The following is a 23,001-nucleotide window of genomic DNA, read 5'->3' as shown; positions in this document are numbered from 1 at the left end:
AAGTCCTTAGCCTACTTTTAAATAGGATTATTAGTTTTTTAAAAAAATTTTACTATTAAGTTGTAGGAGTTCCATATATATTTGGAACATTGACTCCTTATTACATAAAAAACTTGTAGAATTTTCTCCCATGCCATACTTTGCCTTTTTTACTCTGTTGATTGTTTCCTTTGTATGCAGAAGACTTTTAGCCTCATCTTTTTTAGTCTATTTTCACTTTTGTTGCCTGTACTTTTGGTGTCATATCCATTTAATTATTTTCAAGACCAGTGTCATGAAACTTTTCTCCTCTGTTTTCTTCTAGGAGTTTCAGTTTCAGGTGTTATGTTTAAGTCTTTAGTATATTGAGTAGATTTTTGTTTATGATGTAGAATACAGATCCAATTCCTTTGTGAAGAAACAGTCCATTCCAAATTGTATATTCCTGGCACCCTGTCGAAGATAATTTGCACATGTGTAGATTTATTTATGGGTTCTCTGTTCTGTTCCATTGGTCTATATGTTTCTCATTATGCCAGTGTATATGGGTTTTTTTTAGTTGAAGTATAGTCACATTACAATGTTTTGTCAATTTCTGATGTACAACATAATGTTTCAGTCATACGTATACAAACACATAAAGAAAAGATAGGCAAAACATTCTCTGACATAAATCTTAGCAATGTTCTTCTAGGGCAGTCTACCCAGGCAATAGAAATAAAAGCAAAAATTAACAAATGGGACCTAACTAAACTTACAAGCTTTTGCACAGCAGAGGAAACCATAAGCAAAACAAAAAGACAACCTATGGAATGGGAGAAAATATTTGCAAATGATGCGACTGACAAAGGCTTAATTTTCAGAATATATAAGCAGCTCATACAACTTAATAACAGAAGAACAAACAACCCAATCCAAAAATCGGCAGAAGACATAAACAAGCAATTCTCCAATGAAGACATACAAAGGGCCAATAGGCACATGAAAAAAATGCTCAGTAACACTAATTATCAGAGAAATGCAAATCAAAACTACAATGAGGTATCACCTCACACCAGTCAGAAGGGCCATCATTAAAAAGTCTACAAACGGTAAATGCTGGAGAGGGTGTGGAGAAAAAGGAACCCTCCTACACTGTTGATGGGAATGTAGTTTGGTGCAGCCATTATGGAAAATAGTATGGAGATTCCTCAAAAAACTAAAAATAGACTTACCATATCATCCAGCAATCCCACTCTTGGGCATATTTCCAGAGGGAACTCTAATTTGAAAAGATATATGCATCCCAATGTTCATAGCAACACTGTATACAATAGCCAAGACATAGAAGCAACCTAAATGTCCATGGACAGATGACTGGATAAGGAAGTTGTGATGTATTTATACAATGGACTACTACTCAGTGATAAAAAAGAGTAAAATAATGCCATTTGCTGCAACATGGATGGACCTGGAGATTGTCATTCTAAGTGAAGTAAACCAGAAAGAGAAAGAAAACGACCATATGATATCACTCATATGTGGAATCTTAAAAGAAAAAAAAAAAGAAAAGAAAAAGGATACCATGAACTCATCTACAAAACAGAAACAGACTTGCAGACATAAGAAACAGTCTTATGGTACCAGGGAAAGAGGGTGGGAAGGTATAAATTTGGGAGTTTGAGATTTACAAACGTTAGCCACTATATATAAAAATAGATTTAAAGTAAAAGTTTCTTCTGTATAGCACAGGGAACTATTTTCAATATCTTGTAATAACCTTTAATGGAAAAGAATATGAAAACAAATATATGTATGTATATGCATGACTGGGACATTGTGCTGTGCACCAGAAACTGACACATTGTAACTGACTGTACTTCAATTAAAAAAAATTAAAAAAAATAAAGTGGAGTGTTGTAGTTCCCTACTATTATTGTATTGCTGTCTATTTCACCCTTCAGTTTTGTCAATGTTTCCTTTATATATTTAGGTGCTCTGATGTTGGGTGTGTATAATTTTTGTATCTTCCTGATGTATTGATACTTTTATCACTGTATGATATCCTTTTTCTCTTATGACAGTTTTTGACTTAAAGTCTATTTTGTCAATAATAATTTTTAATAATTAGATTTACTATGCCTCCTTAGGGTCCACACACTTAGACCAATTCTGTAAAGGGCTCAGACATGGAAAAAATGTGGTTCCAGTCTGCAAGAAACATAAAGTCACTAGAATAATTGTCAGAAGGTCAGGTTTTATTATGACCATCTATGTGACTTTGGAGATGTGACCTGGACTTTCTGAGTCTCAGTTCTCAGACCAGTAAAATGTATCAGTAATCTATACCCACTTCAAAGGGCCATTGAGAAATTTCAGAGAGAATATACATCATTCATTCATTCTACCTATAAGCATGGATCAAGCGCCAATCCTGTGTTGGGCTCAGGGCTAGATACTGACCTAATGGGCACACAAACGCCCCTGCCTCATCATGGAGCTTACAGTTTAGAGAGGGACACAGAAAATAAGTGCTTACAAAATATAACATAAGAAATACTACAATGAAAGCAGCGCACTACGAAGTATCTAGCATGGATACCCAACTCCCAAGTGATTCCAAAGCACTGTGAACTTTTCACCATTACACACATTATAAGACATAAGTACTATAGTCCATGACATTGTGTTGTCTAGTTTCACTCGAGAAACTAAATCATACTACAGTCAATCCAGACTGATCTGGCAATCAGAAATATATCTCTCTGCCAAAGAGATGGAATTGAAGGAAAGCTTTGAAGGCCTGTTGAGCAAAGTGTGGGAAGAATAAACCTATCCATTAGTATGATTCAGATTTTGAGGTGAACCAAGGTGTCTGGTCCCTGGATGAAAAGGTCTAGTTCTGCCCCTGGCCTGAGGAGTTGTCTGGACAGTCACTTCTCCCCGCCACAATGTGTGTCATGAGGGCAGGGGTTTTCTTTAGGGTTCTTTTGTTCATGAGGTATCCCAAGAACCTGGAGAGAGGCTGGCAAATATTATGTGTACTTATTATTAGTAAGTATACAGCAGCTAATAGTTGACTGGCTGCCTGATTTTTTTTTGCACACTCATTTTTCTCTCCTGCGTGTAGGGATTGGAACTGGAAGAGCATTCAACTGGTTCACCTCTAAGCACTCTTCTGATTCTGTAGTTGCATCACTAAAAATAATAAAATCTGTTGAGAGAGCATAGCCATATGGTGATGGAAATAGTCTCAATACCTGAGTGCCTGGTACGAGCCACTGAGTGTCTAATTGTGATACACGTGGTTTTAAATTCTTCAGTTTTGGCTCTAGCTTTGCCATAGGACATACCTCTCTCAGAGATGTTTTTATTTTTTCTCATTTGCTCTTTGTGGCTTCTCATGACGAGCTACCTAAATTTACTAGAATTTATTTTGGAATAATAATGGGAAAGGTAAGGAGATAATAAATTTATTACTATTATTGCTGTTGGAATGAACAACACAAAAGATGTAAGATGACATTTTAATATAGTAGTTTTCAAGAAAGAGTAAAGACAAACATTTGAGTAGACTTTTTTTCACAGTAGGTGGCTAACATTGCATCTGCCTGGTTGATGATTGAACTGTTCAAACAAGCTTACACTTTGTTCAGAATCACATAATATGATTTTAGAGTGTTGATAATCTGCGATGTTACTGCTACTGTATTATGGTGTGTTTCCATTTGTTTTTATTATAGATGTGGTAACTGAGGCCTAAATGATTTTCCCCAGAGGGAACTGTAGAGTGTTGAGTTTGTGACATATAGGCAATATTCAATGACTATTAACTATTATTATTCTAATCAATAAGGTAACATATTCAGTGGTTGGCAAAGCTGGGCTACAAACCCCAGTCTGTCTGACATTGAGTCCAACAGTGGCATAAAATACTGCTGCACCGTAACACTGTATAGTGAATAAGCATACTATGTATTTATTTTATTATATGTGTTTTATAGATATATTTAATTCTCTACTTTATATTTGATTTATAAAATTTTCTTGTTTCTGTTATTAGAGAATTTTTAAAAGTGTCTCTCACTCCCTGATTTCATGCAGCTCTGCCTTGTCAGAGGAATGTGCCTTTTTAAAAAATTGAAGAATTGATTTACAGTATTATATTACTGTTATTTTTAAGTTGAAGTACAGTCAATTGCAGTGTGTCAATTTCTGGTGTACAGCACAGTATCCTAGTCATGCATATACATACATATATTCATTTTCATATTTTTTCATTAAAGATTATTACAAGGTATTGAACATAGTTCCTTGTGCTGTACAGAAGAAACTTTTTTTTTAAATCTATTTTTATATATAGTGGCTAACATTTGTAAATCTCAAACTCCCAAATTTATCCCTTCCCACCCCCTTTCCCCGGGAACTATAAGATTATTTATGAGTCTGTTTTGCAGCTGAGTTCATAGTGTCCTTTTTTTTTTTCCTTTTTTTAGTTTAGATTCCACATATGAGTGATATCATAAGGTACTATATTATATTATTTTTAGGTGTATAAGATAGTGATTCAGTATTTTTGTAGAAGAATGTGCCTTTTGAAAGCTCATGTGGTTTAACCCCTTTTATGTGAAAGGGATGGGGATCCTGAGGTCCCAGTTGAGTGACTTCCTCAAGATCGGCTGGTAAGCAGTGCTGAGGCTAGGGATGAGAGCCTACCTTCCCATGGCGTCCCTCTAGGAGGAGGAAAGAGCTAGGTGGTGTGTGAGGGCTCGCTTCCTGGAGCCTGCCACACTGCAGTGCAACTGGGAGTAGGGAAGGATTGCCGAGGAGGCTCGCCAGCCCTCAGCAGGGCTGAGATAACCGGGCTTTGTTTTTCAAGTGCAGAAGAACAGAGCAAGGTGTCAGAGAGCACTGTACAGAAAATGGTTACAGTAGGCAAATTCTGTGCATTTATGAAATGCAGCCATTTTTTAGTGACATAGAATTATTAATGCAACAGGGTTCTCTTGAGGTGCTCATTCGTCAGTCATAGAAGGCCCTGTAGGACAAAGTATTAGTGTCAGTTGAATCTCCTCCATTCCCTCTGCCTGAAACATCTGTTGTTCTCTCTCTCTGTCCTATTACAGCCGAACCCAGCAGAGTGGTGGAAAGAACTCTGGGTTAAATCCCAGTCTGGTGAGAAGAGAGAAGGCTCTGGAGACAAACTTTCTAGGTTTGAGACCCCAGCTCTGCCACTTCTTGGGTGTGTCAACTTGGGTGAGTCACTTAACCTCTCTGAGCCTCTGTTTTCTCCTTTGTAAAATGGGACAATAATGGAATACATTGTGAGGATTAAATGAAATAGCATGTGTGAAATTCTGAGCAAGGTGCCAGGACATAATAAGCTTTCAGTGAATGTTAGCTACAGAACAAAATAAATCTCAGCTCTGTTAGAATGTTGCTGTTAGAATGTGCTGTGAGGAAATTGATGTCCTTTCTCTGGAGTTCAGATTTTTCAGATGTAAATAAGATAGTTACAATGAAGACACTTCCTGCGTGACTGTTCTGTGATTTCAGGCTTGCCCTTGTCCCCCATAAGTAATCATCTCTTCCTCACTAACTCCTTATAACCCTGCATTTGGGCCTCTTTTATGATATCTTCCACTCTGTTCATAATTATTTTTATCTGTGCCTATTTGAGAATATATTTATTGCCTTGACTTGCTCATAAGTAAATGCTCAACAAAATTTTTTTGAGTGGATGGACAAATATTAATCTTTTTGGTTCTAGTGCTTCTCAGAGTTAGCAGCCAGGTAGCTTTGTTCTACCTGTTTTAGCCTTTTATTATGGAAAATTTTGAATATGTACATAAGAAGAAAGAATAACAAAATGGACTGCCATGGACTTACCACCCAGCAGCATTAATTATCCATTCAGGACAAATGTTGTTTGATCTAGTTCTCGTCTTTCACTTCCTCCCTTCAGATTTGTTGAAGCAAATTGCAAACATCATATAAGGTTATTTAAAAAAAATTCAGAATATGCCTCTAAAAGAAAAGTAGTCTTTCTTTTTAGCATAACTACAATACCTTTATCACACCTAAAAATTAACAAGAATTCCTTAATGTCATTAAATATCTAGTCATTGTTCACATTTCCCTGATTTTCTTGCATGTGTGTATGTGTGTGTATTTATATGTTTATGATTTGTCTGAATCAGGACCCAAACGAGGTACATGCATTGCATTTGGTTGATGTGTCTGCTAAGTATCTTTTGAATTGTTTATTTCTCTCTTCAATTGTATTGTTTTTTTCTGTATTTTGGGATTCTATCATTAGATGTATACATTTTAATAATTGTTATATCTTCTTGATTGATTTACTTAGAAATTATAAAATGTCTTTTGTCTCTAGTAACAATTTTTGTCTTAAGGTCTATTTTGTCTGATATTAGTATAGGCATTCCAGCTCTCCTTTGATTCCTGTTTGGTATATCTTTTTCAATCCTTTTACTTTGAACCTATTTGTGTTTTTGAATCTGAACTGTATCTCTTATAGAAAGCGTATAGTTGAATCATTAGAAAAATCCATTTTGTCAGTGTCTACCTTTTAATTGGAGTGTTTAATCTAATTTAATATAGTCAACAAGAAGGTGGAATTTATGCCTGCAACTTTACCATCTGGTTCCTATATAGCTTATATATTTTTTCTCTGTTCCTCTATTATTGCCTTCTTTTGTGTTAAGTATAGAAATTTCTAAAGTACAATTTTAATTTCCATTTTGGGGAATGATTGGATAGAGATTTCATTAAACGTCTGGGACCAGTACGTCTCCCAGGCTTTGCTGAGGGGCTCTTTGTTTGTGTTGGGGCACATGTTCAATGCTGGGCCAAGCAGTTTACAACTTTCCTTATCCTTAACTTCCTACTTGATTAGAGCCTCAATGTTAGCCAGAGGTGAGAACTTAGGATCTTTTCAGGTCTTCTCAGCATGCACACAACTCTTGAGTATGTGTGGCTTTCTAGATCTGCAGTAGTATTTCACAGCTTTTGAAAGCCAACTAGGGACATTTCATTCCTATTTTTTTCCTTTTAAACTTTTTGGTTAGCCTAGTATGCTTGTTCTCTGAGAACTTGGAAATAAAGAGACTGAGATTCATGGCTTGAGTAGGGGTAGTGTAGGTGGAACAGTGAGATGGTTCATAAATCAAACCAAACTTTGAGTTCAGATCCCAGGGGAACATGAGAATATAAGCAGTCTGCGATTCACAAAAGTTTTGGGGAAGGTTTTGGATTTCCACACTGTGAGGGTATGTTAGTTACCTGTTGCTGTGTAACAAATTGCTTTAAAACTTAAAGCAACAAACATTTACTATCTTGCATTTCTGTGGGTTAGGAATCGAGGCATAGCTTTACTGGGTGTACAGCTTCAAGGTCTCTTACCAGGTTATAACCAAGGTGTCAGCCATTGTTAGGGTACCATCTGAAGGCTTAATTGAGGAAAGACAGGCTTCCAAACTCACTTATGTGATTGTTGACAAAATTCACTTCCCTGAGGTCTGTTGGACTGAGGGACCGCATTTCCTCACTGGCTATCAGCGGAAGGTTTTCCACATTTCCTTGCCATGTGGGCTTCAGCATGGCGGCTTGCTTCATCAAAGCTAACCAGAGAGAGAGTTTGCTGGTAAGCCAGAAATCACCATCTTTTCTAACCTAATCGTGGACGTGACATCTAATAGTGGAAATGACATCCCATCATCTTTGCCATATTCTTTTGGTTAGAAGCAAGCCACTAGGCATAGTCCACACTCAGGGAGTGGGGTAATGTACCAGGGCAGGAATACGAGGAAGGGGGAAGTACTGGGAGCCATCTTGTAAGTCTGCCTACCCCTGAGGGTATGTGTGTATGTATGTGTGCGCTGTGTGTGTTGAGGCAGTTTTGTGTCTTTATTAAAAATATTTTAATGGTGACTATAGGTAACACTGAATTGTATATTTAAAAGTTGCTAAGAGAGTAGATCTTAAAAGTTTTCATCAGAAAAAAAAATTTTTTTGTTACTGTGCATACTAATGCATGCTAACTAAACTTGTGATGATTTTGCAGTCTATATATATGCAGTATATACAATCATTATGTTGTACACCTGAAACTAATATAATGTTATATGTCAGTTATATCAATAAAAATAGCCATATGTGTGTAGTGGCTGCCATACTGAGTAGCACAGAACTATGTCCTAGGTCAGTGGTTTTTAAGCTTGAGCGAACATTAGGATCACATGGAAGGCTTGTTCTAACACATTGCTGGGTCCCATTCCCAGCGTTTCTGATTCATAGGTCTGGATGGAGCCTGAAAGAGTTTAAAAAATGTTTACTGAATACCTACAATGTGTTATCCTCTATTCTAGGCACTTGGGATACAGCAGTGGGAAAAAAAAAGGCACAAAAGCCTGCCCCTAACAGAACTTACATTTTATTTTCTCTGGATGACAAGGACACAGAGACCCCAGCTGATATCAGAGTTACAGTTAGCTCTGAGATATTGGTGGTTCTCTCCTGTAACTGGAAACATACCTGATCTAATTCTAATGTAAGATAAAAGTATATCATTCTGTTTCTGAGACATGTGTCTGTGAGGTTTTGTTTTTTCTTTTTCCATAGAGGACTGCATATTTGGTTTTTTGTTTTTGTTTTTGTTTTCTTTTGCTGGAACCTTGAGAATTCAAGAAGGACAAGTAGAGAGAGAGAGAGAGAGAGAGAGAGAGAGAGAGAGAGCTTACCCTGAAGCTTGCGTGAGGGCAAAACAGAAAATACTAAGTGAAACATGTGAATAATTCTTACCAGCAGAGAGGATGGGGAGACAGAAAGCATTTCAAAAAGGTTTCCCCAAATTTATCATCAAGTTTCGCTCTATGGGGCTTTAAGGCAGACATTTCCTGTTGTTCTTTAGAGAAGAATCTGAAGCCTAAACTCTGATACCACCTCCCAGTTCCCAGTTTCCTCAGCACATCTTAGATTTCTGTTTTTAAAATTTCTAGCTATGACAGAATATGGATTTGTCAGCATATTTGTTTCAGAGCTCTGCAGACTTGCTGAACTGGGTGGCAGCTGAGGCCTTCTAGGGTTAAGCCTCCTGTCTTAGGATCCTGAAAATGGTCCTAAAAAGTCTGCATCTGAGTTAGGAGATAATTCAAAAGGGGTGATGGTGGTGGTGGGGCGGGAGGTGACATATCAAAGTCCCAGCTAGGTCATCCTGACTGCTAACAACTTATGAAGACGTCCTGGTGGCTCTGCCCTCTCTCCTCCCTGTCAGTTCTGTCCTCCCAAATGCAGGTCAAGGGAAACCAGCTGGTGACCGAGAGCATGGAATTTGGAAAGTGACAGTTCTGCCATTTGCTAGTTTTGTGAATCAGGACTAGCTATGGGAACCCAGCTTTATCTTTTGGAACCTCAGTGTTGTCACATAAAATGGGGACAGTCATCTCTACCTACTAGCGTTCTTTAAAATAATGTGCAAATGTGTTGAGCACAGTGACTGTGCTCGATAACTGGTCTGTGCTTCAAGGTGGGGCAGATTTGAGAATCCTGGCTTTACAGATGAGGAAGATGAGGTGCATACAGGGGGTCTCTGTAGCCTGTTTCCCCACTCTCTCTTTCTGGAATGTCCCCTTCCTCTTAGAATTCTGTGTCCTTCCCAGACTCTGCAGGCTCGAAGCCTCAGCCAGCTTTCAGGTGCTTTGCTCGCCCACCCTGAGAGGGAAGGGCTGAGGGCAGGGACTGTTCACATCTCTGTGCACCTAAATCAGAGCTGCTACCTGCTCTCCTGGGCCTGGCGGGGAGCAGACTGGGATGGAACTGAAAGGGAACCTGAATGGGGCTCCTGGAGAGGTGTCCAGTGGATAAGTGCTGACCCGCTGGTGGAAAGCATTTAAAGTGATTTTCTGGCATTTCCCTAAGAGCATTCATATGCAATGCAGGGAGGGTACATTTTCTGAAAGGCAAGTGGAAGTGCATCCCTGCTGTTCTCAGGAGGCTACATTTGGAAGGTACTTGTTCAATTAAAGTATTACTGAGCTTAGTTGCTCCTCAAGGTTATTTCTGAAGAGGGAGGGGTTGATTTTTGTCCTCTTATAGAATGGAGATGAAGCAAGAGGCCTGCACCTGACAAAGAACAAGAGGGCGCCTCTGTCTGTGCTGAGAGAGCTGGCCTGAATTCTGTTGTGCATGAGTGTATGTGTGAGGGTAAATGGATGTGTGTGTGTGTGTATGTGTGTGTGTCTTCTCTCCATATCTGCTTATGTCCTGGATCTTTCTTTCTCTCTTGTCTCGTCACAGCTCTCAAGACTCAGAGCATCCAAGTGTGAATCCTGTGTGTCCTTGAGCCAATGGAGATGATAATGGTTCCTGTTTCATAGTGTTGTTGTCAGAGAAGGTGCGCAAAAAGCCCTTATTAGGGTGTCTGGCACATAGTAGTTGCTTGATAGACTGTATATTTTTTCTAAAACTTTTCTTTCTGTGAGTGCATTTCTCTATATTGTGGAAAATGTAGGGGTGCGCTAGGCATCCTGAGTTGCAAATAACAGAGCCGGCTACAGGTAAGCTCCATGGGATCAGAAATGGGTCTGTAGCATTTGCCACCATTTCTCCAGCACCACGGACAGCACCCAGCTGATGACTCAATAAATGAGTGATTCTAACTGGAGCTGGTTTAAGTGGTAAAAGGAAGACAATGATGAGGATATTAAAGATCACGTGGAACCCAAAGGTGGGGACAAGGAAGGCCCCAGGAAGGCCTTAGGAAGAGATACAGGCTGGGGTCTGGAATGCCATGGGGACACATTTATCATTTCCCTTGACCTATGCACACTTTCTCCTTTTTTCTCTATAGTTTAGTTTCTTCTGCTCCTCAGGCCATCTGGTGAATTCTACCCACCTCATACTTATCAGTCTAGCCAGTTTCAGATGCTGACCGAATGTCTGAATCCCAGTTTCAAATTCTGAGGGGTGAATCTGATTCTCTGATCTTGGGTCAGGTCTGTTCATTCCTGGTTTAATCAGAAATAGTAGGGAGCAGGTCACATGGCTCCCATCCCCTCTCATGGACCAGGGGGAATTTTCTAGAGGAGGGACTTGTGAGCTGGGAGATGTCTAGTTCAGTGGCTACCTAGACCTGTAGATTCTGTGGAAGGAGGAGCCAGTCCACAGGAGAGATGAGAGTGAGCTGGGGCATGGTCTTCATCCTCTGAGCATGGGTGGGAGGAAATGTGTATGCAGAATTTGCAGGACTAATGAGTCCCTGGTCCTACTCAGGTGGCTTATATTGGATGGTACTTACGGGGATTTGGGAGAAATTTCCTAGGCACTAATCATGTCACGTTTTCTATTTTAGTAAGAATAATGAGTGCTAATAAATATAAGACTCTCATTCAGAGCAAGGCGTGCCAAAGATCACTGTACTCTTTCCCATGAGATATCTGTAAGCTTACCCTGAAGGAAAATGAGTTACATATGCAAAAATCTGTTTTAATTTAAAGTTTCTCGTGGCTCTTCCTATTGAGCTGTTTTCCCCTATTCCAGTGGTTCTCAGAGAATGATCTCCCACAAACTTCATCATCATTAGCTGGGAACTTGTTAGAAATGCAAATGAATGGCCTGAACCGCAGCCTACAGAGTTGGTACTCTGAGGAATGGAGTCCAGCACGCTGTTTCAACAAACCCTCCTGGCAATGTGTGTTAAAGCTGGGAAAACCACGTCATCCATTTTGGGAGCGACTTGCCCCTTGGTTCAAGGCATCATGGTGTTAACTGAACCAGGCTTGGGTCTGCTTGCCTGATGCCCAGCAAAGCCAATCTGCTGACACAGGGTTGTGGTGAAGGAAAGTAGTGTTTATTGCAGGCACCAAGCAAGGAGTACAGGTCGCTAATGCACAAAAGACCTGAACTCCTCAGTGTCTTTTGGGGAAGGGCTTTTAAAAGCAATGTGGGGGTGGGGGGTCTCAGGGTGAGCACTTAACTCATGGATGTCCTTCTGATTGGTTGGTGATGAGGTAACAGGGTGATATTTCAGGAGTCAGCCTCATCAACTCTGGGGCCTATGTGCTGGTGGTCAACATGCAGTCAGCTTCCTCCACCTGGTGGGGGATTTAATATCTGCATAACAATTTAGGAATGCATGTCAGACTCATCTTAACCTTTAAACAGAACCAGGGGTCTTTGTGGCTGATTTATTGTGTAAGTTATGGCTACTCTCCTGCCTAGCCATCCTATCTTTGTTTCTCCATTCTTTACTTCCCCAAATATTAGCTGCTGGGACCTGTAATTTGCTCCACATGGAGGGTCTAGGAGGTCACAGTGTGTTTCCATAGCTGCTTTTTGCCAGGTCTGTCACTGGGAAGGCCCCCTGCATGGGCCTGCTCGGTATCGATAGGACACATCTGTGTGGAAGATTTTCTGAGCAAGGTCTTTGAGGTTATTGAGGTTAAGCCCGGAGGGGCTTTGAGTGGATATTGCCGTTAGCCTCAGCCGTGGCTTCTCTCAGCCTTGGGAACATTCCTGAAGAGATGTCGGCCTGGAAACTACTTACAGAGGCTCTGCTATAGAAGGTGACACAGCTCTCTGTCTTTTGTCCCTCAGAACAGTGTGTGCTGTCAGCATGAGGTTTATGCTCAGACAACTGACATTCCCACCTTAGGGCAGGGGCGGTGTGTAAGGCACTCTGGGGACCAATGTCAAATGTCAGTCCGTTTGTGAGCAGAATGGGAAGGAGCAAGGCACTCAGTGTCTGCTTCCCTTTATCTTACTGAATTCCTACAATGTCCGTCTGAGGTGGATACTGGTATCCTTGAAGAAAAGTGAAGCAGTTGAGCAGCACTAGTAAGTCCAACCCAGACAATCGTATGCCAGTAACCAAACCTTGAACCACCACGCTATGCCTTTTGCATTTGACACGTTAGCCTCTCCCTTATTCTCCTTGTATTTGCCCTCTCCCCATCCCTGCATCGTGGCCTACTCCACCCTGTGCCATGCTGCATTACCTCAGGGGAAACTGGGGAGGAGCATCCAAGTCTTTGTGCTCCCATCAGCTGGCTTCCAGGGTGTCGGAGGACGGGGGGGATTTACAGCTCCTCACAGCCCTACCAGACCAGACACAGATCCCCCACCGTGTGGAGGTGGTGAGAGCAGTGAATCCTGCAGGTCAGGGAGAGATACTTCCCACATCCTGCCCCCTGGGCTGAGCACCAGGCAGGGAGTAGCAAGAGAAGGAGAAGGTGTGGCCAGTCTTGGAGGGAGGCAGGGATGGTCTGGCAGTGCAGGGAGTTCCCGACTCAGAAGCAAGGGAGAGTTGCTGGGCCAGAAAGAGCCCTGTGAGAAGGCACAGGGGCACCTTCCATCAGCCTGTGGAGATGTAACCCCCACTCCCAGCGCCTGGCTCCCAGACACCCCTCACCCCTTGAACTTTCCCACAGTCCTGGTGTTATGTGTGTGTAAACTGTGTATTGGGAGCGGTGGTGGGGTAGAGCCGGTGCTAATGGATTGACTGAAAAGAAGTCTCCATCTTGGCAGAGTAAGAGCTCAAAATGGAAATTAGCTGCATAAGAAAAAATGAGGGAAATTGTGTTCCTTGCACAAGTGAATGTGTGATGGGGAAGCAGCCTCTGCACATACTCGGGTCGTTTTCTCCTCTCAACATCCTGTGAGTGAGGGGGTCTCCGGAAGACCCCTTTTTGTCACAGCCATTTAGCTGTGAAGTTCAACACATCCACCCTCCCCTTTGCAAAACACTGTACTTCTCTACTAAGTTTTGGTGTCTGAGACTGATCTGTGTTTGCCACTAGGTGGGGTTACAAGTTGTAGGATGCTTGGAGTCTTACTGAGACATGCTGGATCTTGCAGGATAAGCCAATTGAAATGATAAGAAGTGAGGGGTAAGTCCTGCGTGATGCTCAGAAATGGTACTCCCTATCAGAGCATTTAGTGCTCATTTTGCTACACCGGGTTTTCTGAATGACAAAAGTAAGGTTATGTTGCCACTTGTTTGAAAGTTTATCCATTTAAACCATCCCCATCCCACTGCTCAGAGATACTCCCAGGCGATAGTTTGGTCTGTGTCCTTCATGACTTTTTGTAGATCTATCATGTATACTTATTGGCTACATGGTATTCTATGGCATGAATGTATCATAACTTTTTACACCATACTCCTCTGGATTCTGGATGAGTACTTAAATTTTCCTTCCCTCCCTCCCTCTCCTTCCTTCCTTTTTTTTTTTTCCTAGTTACTAACATTGTTGAAATGAATATTTTTATACCTATATCCTTATGCCCTTGCTTTAGTATCTGCTGTTTTAGTTTAGTTTGTTTTACCGTTGTATCTGCTGAGTCCTAAGTTAGGCATATTAAAATTTTTTTCATGGCTCCTGCCAAATGGCTCTTCATAAAAGTTGTACTATTTTAAATGCCAACCAACAGAGTTACCAAGAGCGGCATTTCTAAATTCTGCTTTGTACTTACTTGTTTAATAACCACGTTATCCTGCCAGACTGTGAGACCCCCTGAGGGCAGGAATCTGCCTGCCTGATTCTCAGTTGAATTCTCAGCACTTCGCACAGTGCTCGGCACACTGTGGGTGCCCAGTGAATATCTACTGAGTGAAAGAGAAAATGTAGAATGAATATCTGCCAAGGCTCATTCTTAAGAGGGTGCCTGGGAAAATTTTTAAATGAGAACTTTGACAAGGAAAAATACTTAGGCTCAGAGATACATGGATTTCCTAAATTCACTTATAATAGTGAAGTTAAAAAAAAATCTGTGTTGTTTTAATCCAAAATTTTAATCTGTTGTTTTGGCTTAAAAAAAAAACACAACAAACTTTGGCTTCTCCAGGTATGCTCAAATTGGATAATACATTTGCACAGAAGTAAATACATGAGCCTCCTCTGGGAGGCTGGCCGTCCTCCCTGTGGAATTCCAGGTAGTCCCCCCAGTCTCTGACTTGGATCACTGTCCTGCTAAGTGTAAGGCACACTGCCAACACATGGCCTGGCCCCTGTGGCTGAGAGGCGGTGGACGGGGCTAGTTTGCTGCACAGAGGGCCTGGCTTGGGTCCTGCCTTTTTGCTCTGTGACCTTGGGCAAGTTACTCTGCCTCTCTGGGCCTCAGTGCCCTCATCTCCGGAGTGGGAGTGATCATTTCTGCAGTGCTTGCCTCTCGGGTGGTTGTGAGGCCCAGAAGCGGGTTGTAAATTGTAACGTCCTATGCAAATGTGAAATACTAGTTGCAAAGTAGCTAAGCTGGCTTCTTGGGAAGACAAGACATGAATAGGTGAGAAGGTCAGTGGAAAAAGCAAGAGCTATCTAGTGCTAAAGGAGAATGATGCTTGAGGGGCTGCTAGGGAGACAAGAGACAGGATGGGGAGGATGAGAGAGGTCTGGAGGGCAGGGTGAGCACTGAGGACAGAAGCCGCTCCAGGGGAGAAATGAACACAGCTAAGGCTTCTGGAGACATGAAGGATTTTGTTCTCTCTGTCCCTACACCAAGCGGGGACCGTCTCTCTGGGGTTGCTCTTTCTTGATTGGTGTGCCGTTAACCTTTGCTCAGCCCCAGGCAGTGGTTAACGTGGGGCCATGGGCCGGGGGAGAAGGTCACAACAAACTTACTGGGAGGCATTTTAAGTACCTGAAGCAATAAATCCTCATGCATCTCAAGCCTGCCCAGGCTTCCCCAAGCCTCGGAATTCAATTTTGTGCAGCACACGGAGTTTGCCAAGCGCGTGAAGTCACCTGGAGAACAACTTGATGTATTGCTGTGGGGAAAAAAATTGCCGTGCCCCTTTCTTCATTCAAATTAACACCTTTTCATCCTGGGCTGACAGGTGGCTGATCACCTGAGAATATATCCTGGCTTCAAGTGATTTGATATTTCTTCCCTTTCTGTTTCCCCGTCTTTATTTTCATGCCTTCAAAAGTCAAGAGAAGACATCGTTATTATTACTGCTAAAGCATCAGTGCCTGATTCATAAGCCCTAAGCCCTGGGGCCTGGCATATGGTAGGCATTTATATATGATGAATGAGTAAATAACTAGATTTGGTTGATGTCTGCAGTGTGCCCTTTTTCCTTCCCAGAGGGTCATAGGAAGCTTTTGCTTTGTTTTGTTGTTGTTGTTTTGTTTTTGTTTTTGTTTTTGTTTTTGTTTTTGTTTTTGTTTTTCATGGTAAACATCATATGCAAGACACTGTGCACAGCTCAGATGCCCCATGCCCCTCTGGTGGAGGGCTTGTCTCGGCTGCTGGGAGTGCAGGTGGCCTCTTAAAGGACTGCCTGAGTTGCAAAGACTCATCTTATCCAAGCCCTTCCTAGGGTGGCCCGTGTCCAATGACACATCCATGCCTGGCCTTCTCAGTTCAACTGGGGCCGATTCTGAAGGATCAGTTTATCTCTAGATGTCTCCCTTTGGGGTTGGCTGTCGTTGGGCTGCCTCATAGCTTGACTTTCTCTGTTTTTTCCCTTCCCTTCTGCTTCTCTTGACCTTAAGAGCATTCCTCTATAAGCCTCCTGTATGCTAAACTCCATCTTGGAGTCTGCCTCCGAGGGAGCCCAACCTACAGTATTTTGTTCTGTTTTTTAAATAGATTCCACTCCGACCTCCTTCCTCTTTGGCAATAAAGTCAGCTAACATTGAGTGCTTACTTGAGCCAGGCGCTCAACCTGCCTTGCCCCACTCAGTCCTAGGAGTTAGGCCCTGTTAGAATCTGCATGTTCCTGGTGGGGAAGTGAGGACTCAGCCAAGGTCACAGCCAGTACGTGCTGGGGCCAAAACTTGAAACTAGTTGGATTCTGGAGCCCAGGCTCTTAATTACTCTGCTATCCTTTTGGTTCTCTTGTGGGTAACTTTTGGTAAAAACGAAGGATAAGAGTTTGATGAGCCCAGGTAAGCATTTCCTAGAAAGTTTTGTAGAACTCAGATGCTTCTCATCAAAGGATTCTGAGGTCAAATAGCTGGGAAATATTTCATGTCGAGGGTCCTGTGTGCCATTCACCAAGGGCGTTAATGTCGTAGAAGCTCCCAGAAGACCTCTCCTATGGAAATCTGCTGGTATTTCCCAAACTTACTTGACCACAAGAAGACACGTTGTGGCCCTACAAAATCCTGATGTTCCATGGGAAACAAACCTTTAGGAAACATTGGCCTAGACCTTAAGTGCTTATTTTACTTTTGGGGGATTGGCAGGTGTTTGTTGAGTTACCTCTTCTCGTCTGACTAATCATTATGTGATAGAACACATTGTTTACAAGCTATAAAATGGGAATAATCTTTTACCTCATGAAAGTCACGTAATAATCAAATGAGGTACAAAAACTCTGAAAATCATTAATAGCTGCACAGATGCTAGGAATTATTAAGGTATTAATATTTTGAGATTCAGAAACCTTAAGGTGCTGATGTTTCAAGAGCCATCCTTCACATAAAATCTAGCTTTGGAAAGATTCCTGATGGGAGCCAGATCTATGTGTATGTGTGTTAAGGGCTATTTGAAAGAACAATAATTAGAACTCACGTGATTAATGCGTTAGAGTTAGGTCATTGTTAAAATGAGGAATATTTATGCATCAAATAACTTTTGAACATGCATTGGGTGCCTATGCAGATGTCCCTAGGAATATAAATAAATTCAGTTTATGGACGCTCTCTTTAAAGAATTTACTGTTTATAGGATAGAGGGCTGACATATGCCATACATTTTCATTTTTCCTGGCCATGTCCATTGTAGACCTTGCTAATCAATCACTACACTCTTCACCGCTGAGCCCAGCTGCAGCCTTGGCATTCTCTTCCTGGCACTCTAGATAGCCAGTACTAACTGATCAGAGTTGGCACTTGAGATGAAACCTATTTCTATGGAAACATGACCTCCAAAGTCTAGACATGCAAACATAAAAAGCATGCACCAAGGGAGAATGTGACAAGAGCCCAAAGAATTATAAAGTCAGAATATACAATATATATCATAGGCTAGGGTAGTCAGAGAGGGCTTCCTAGAAGAGGCAGGAATTAAACAGGGTTGTGAAGGATGGGAGGGACATAGATGGTGGTCATGAAGAGGAAGGTGTCCCAGGATACCTGCAAAGGTGAACTAAATCCCAACTATACAAGAGGTAGCCTGGGTCTAAATTCTTCGCTGATGGTCTAATTGCTGAGCATGGATACTGATGTTCCCTTATCCTAGATTCTAGAAGACTGATACCTTTCAGAGTCACTTTGACCTTCTGATTGGCTGCCAGCATCCTAATTGTGATTTCAGTCTGTTGCCTAGTCAGAGACGGAGAACCCAAATTCCAGGTGCACATAAATTACTTCTAGTTATTGCAATGACAAAAGGCCTCTTCGAAGGTGACTTGCTCGCTCCCTGTTTTATAGCCTCATACATCAAAGGGGAAGATGGAGCGAAGTCAGTTACTACGAGGAGATCCAGACTGCAGGAGAGACCAGTGGCAAGTGTCTGCGAAACTGAGCACTTTCTGTCAAAACTTAATTAAATTAGCCTTGGTTCTATAAATAATAGAGCAGGATTTCCCTCCTCAACCCCTGCAGACCCCTCCTTGAGTTGTGAGTGTGTTGCACTAGGAGATAGTTTGTAAAAATTAGGCAATGATTTGCTTAGTTCAGCCTTTCTATTCATTTACAGAAGCAGAATAGGCTTTGGGTTAGAAGGGGCAGTGACTTACCAGATGTACAAAATGCTCAGTGAGGGATGAAGGAAAGATAATTGGGTGGGATGGGATGCCACGGGGCGATTCTTGCCCCTCAGTGTCTCTAGGTAGCCAGCCTTGTGATGCTGGGTGGATCTCTCTCCTTTTGGGCCCTCAGTTTCCCCACAGGTCATTTAAGGCTTTGTATCAGCCAGGTTTATTTCTCATTCTTGCCACACGCCCACAGTGGGTCAGCTGAGGCTCGTCTCCACTTCCCAGTGCTCTCAGTCTCAGGTTGATGGAGCAGCCATCGTTTCCATTGCTGCAAACTGCTATGATGGAGGGAAAGAGTGCTCTGGAGGGTCTTTTACTGGCAGTCAGATGGCCTAGAAGTGTCATTTCCTCTGACAACTCATTGGTTGGAACTAGTCCCATGGCCCACAGAAGCACAGGGGCCAGAAAATGAGTTCCGACCATGTGCCTGGCATTCGGTGACCAGCGTTAACGTGATCCCAGGCCTCCTCCAGCACTGAAGTTTCGTAATTTTCTAGTTTCCATTGAGCTCTGACTTTTCATTGCTACATTTCACTTTGATTAGGATTCCTGCCAACTCGCCTTCACCCACCAAGTGCTGATTGATAGTTCTTTAGTTTCCTCATGGATGGGTCCACTGTACCTTTTTGGTTTTACCAGCTGTGTGATTCTATAATTCTGTATTCCCCTCTGTGCAATAGCAATAATAATGGTACCCACCTAATAAGGCTATTGGGAGGATTAAGTGGTTAGTATCTAGAACGGGCCTGGCATTTATTGAATGTTCAAAAAATGTTAGACATTACTGAGGAAGGCAATATGGTGCAGAGATCATGAGTATCAGATACAGAACCCGACAGCGTAGAGGCCGTGGGTGTCGCCTGTAGAATTAGACTGCCCGGCTTTGAGTTGCTGCTCCACCACTTACAAGCCATAGGACCTGGGACAGGGTAGTCTTCTTATTTGAAAAGTGGGGATTGGTCTACCTATGGCAATGTCACGAGGATTAAATGAGCTAATATACACAAAGCACTCAGAATAGTACCTGGCACTGAACAAGGGCTGAAAAATATCAGCGCCTGTCCTTGGAGATACAGCACCTGACACCACTGAGTCGAGCTGTGCTTTTTGGAGCTCTCCCACTCATTGTCTTCTCGGCCCTATGCTTTCCTGATTTTCCTCCTGCCTTGATTGTATTTTGCTTTGTGAAAAAGCTTTCTGCTTTTCCAGAGATGGAAATGGAAGCTTTCCATTCAAGGTGGTCTGCTTGGGGCACTTGCTCCAGGAGCTGGTCGTTTACATGGCATCAGCTTTCAGCTTCTCACTGATGGCTTCCACAGACTCATCTTCAGCCCCATCCTTTCTCCATGTCTCCTGGATTCACCCATCATATAGTCCATGGAATTCCACATATCCGAAAGGGAACTCATTCCCTCCCTCTGTCATCCATTAGTCGTCTACCTTCTTTTACGCATTCTTAGCATGATGGCTCAGACGACGAGCTTTGAAGGCCTAAGTTGGACTCACTGACACATACTAGCCATGTGACCGTGGGGAGGCATCCCAACTCTTCTGAACCCTAGCCTCAGAAATGGGGATAATTATATTGCCTACTGCATACGGTTAGTTTGAAGATTGAATGGGGTCATTATGTAAATTACTAGCATAGCATATGGCCCATAAAAAGTCCTCAATAAGTGGTAGCTCCTACTAACATTATCAGAATGATGATGATGTTGGTGCTTTCTGCCACGCAGGTGCCTCTGCCTTAGTTTAGGCGTTTGTTTTCTCCTGCCCAGATGACTGCAGCGGCCTCCTAACTCATCGGTCTCTCTGCCGCTCTGGTCTTGTTCACCTTCACTGACTCTTCTTTCTACCAGAATGTTATTTCCAAAATACAGCTCTCCTTCCATTATTCTCCTGCTTAGCACCTCAAATATCTCTTCATTGCCGAAAGAGTAAAGGCCAGACTTACTAGCTTCAGGTGCCCCCACAGCTCTGACTCATAGGGCTGCTCAGTAAATATCTGTTGAACATGAATTTGCCTGCTTACCTGTGACCCACTGCGGACACGGGCTGGCTCACCAGGGTAGGAGGACTTGTGGCTCTCCGGCAAGGGTCTGAGCAGGACTGGACGCCGCACAACTCCAGGGGGCACATTTCACTTATGTTCTATGTGAATGATACCCTTGGATACCCTTGGTTCCTTGCAGGGGGACAGCGCAGCGGCCTCGCAGAGTCCTGGATTCCCATGCCACCCTTGGGCAGGTAAGTCACATTGAAGTTTTGAGCCTCAGCTTTACATGGGGTAGCAGGGCCTGTACCCCCTTCCCTTACAGTTGTCCTGAGCCTTCTGCACTTGAAAGGTCTTATAAACTGGGAAGTGCCATCTCCCAGAAATTTGCCTGCTGTTCTTGTCACCAGTACTGACTGTGAGTGGTAAAGACCCTTGTCACCTGCAGTCAGGTTTTAAGATAAAAGCCCCATTATGAGCCGTGGCTGTGTGATAGGCCCAAGGATAGTGTTTATTTATAATTTAAACTCCCTTGTTTTTCTTATTTCAATGGCAGTACTCATACTAGCAGAAAATAATAGTTTAGCAAAAAAAGAGGAAATAAAACCACTCATAACCCCACCCACACGGAAGCAAACATGATAATTCCATGATATATTTCTTCGAGAACCTTTCTGAGGCATATGCGGTGTACATACCATTTTATAGCACACTTTTCCCCCACTTAATGTACCACAAACCTCTTTTCATGTTATTAAATATGCCTTCACAGTGTGATTATTAATGGATGCATAGTATTCTGGTGTGAGGACATACTTTAATTTATTTAGCCAACACACTCTCTCTGGCATTTAGGTTAATTCTTCCCTTTCCCCGTTACAAATAGGCTGCAAGGAACATCCTTGTAGCTAAATTTGTGTGCATATGCATGCTTATTTCCTCAGGGTAAATCACAGAAGTGGAATTACAGGGTCAAAGAGTAGGCTTTTTTTTTTAAAGGCTCTTGCAAAGAACTGTCAGTTGCCTCTAGTAAGATTGTATGCTCAATTGGATTTTGAAGGTCATTTCTGTCTAATAGTGGAGCGTGCAACATAAATAAACTTTGAACTTTCAAATAGAATTAGTCTCCGCTGGGCTGTAATAGGGGTTTAGTCAGAAATGTGGGGAATGGAGCTCCGTGGTAGAGTAGTAGGGAAAGCCCTATTAATAGGTTTTAGGCCACTTTCTTTTCTTTGGATCCTCTTAATATTTAAAAATTGGGGTGTAAGTTTTACAGGATATAGTTTTATCTTAATTGATTTTGGTGGAGACGGAGCTCACACATACCTGGTTCTCCTCCCCTTGCAGGCATATGAAAGATGATTTTCCCCAGTTCTTTGCAGTAGGTGGGGCTGGTGCCCGGGTCTAGCCAGCGTGGTCTAGCCAATGAGAGTGCTATGGGTCCCTTCTGGAGTGGACTTGATCGCCAGTATGAGCCCCGCCCCCTGCTTCCCGCAGCTCCCTTCCGCATGTTGACTGAGGAGGCGCTGTGTTACAGGTGGTGCACTGCAGGGCGGTGAAGTTGCGGGGTGTCTCCCAAGGACAGTTGCCTTGGCGAGTCTCCTGTACCGCAGTGGACTTTGCATGATTGAGAAGTAAACTTGCGCTAAGTCACTAAGCTTTGGGGGGTTATTTTTTTAAACTGAAGCATAATCCCAACTAATACATTGACATAATTTGATTTTAGAACTAAGTTATTAGTCACTTCGCAAATACTTCTTAGAGTGACTGTTCTGTGCCAGGCGCTGTGGAGGACAGAAGAAAATATAAACTTAATCCTAAAGGGATTACAGAGCGTATACAATTTATGGTTCATTTCTGTTGTTTGTTGAATAATGTGTGTATATATTGACTATTATAGATCTACGTAGGTAGATGGGGAGTGTACACTCTTTAAAGGGACTTTGTCAAATAAATAAAAAAAATAATTTAAGGGGGAGGATATAGCTCAGTGGTGGAGCACATGCTTAGCATGCACAAGGTCCTGGGTTCAGTCTCCAGTACCTCCACTAAAAACAAACAAACAAACAAATCTAGTCACCTCCCTCCCCCAAAGATAAGTAAATAAAGGGACTTTGTTGTGACAAACTGGTTTACATATGAATAAGTATTTCCTAGTGCATCCTTCTTTTTTGGGAAGACTTCTCTCCTGCCCCATGTGGTTCTGATGGGGTAGCTGATAACAGATCCCACTTTCCTGGCCACAGGAAAAGGCATATAATTTCCCTGGAATTTTTTGAATTGAAGATGGAGATGGAGGAACTAAAGATCTTGCTGCATGTGTCCTGTG

The sequence above is a fragment of the Vicugna pacos genome, chromosome 3 (genome assembly GCF_048564905.1).
Source record: "Vicugna pacos chromosome 3, VicPac4, whole genome shotgun sequence".
Classification (NCBI taxonomy): domain Eukaryota; kingdom Metazoa; phylum Chordata; class Mammalia; order Artiodactyla; family Camelidae; genus Vicugna; species Vicugna pacos.
The sequence above is the reverse complement of the archived record's forward strand: the minus strand, read 5'-3'. Positions refer to the sequence as shown.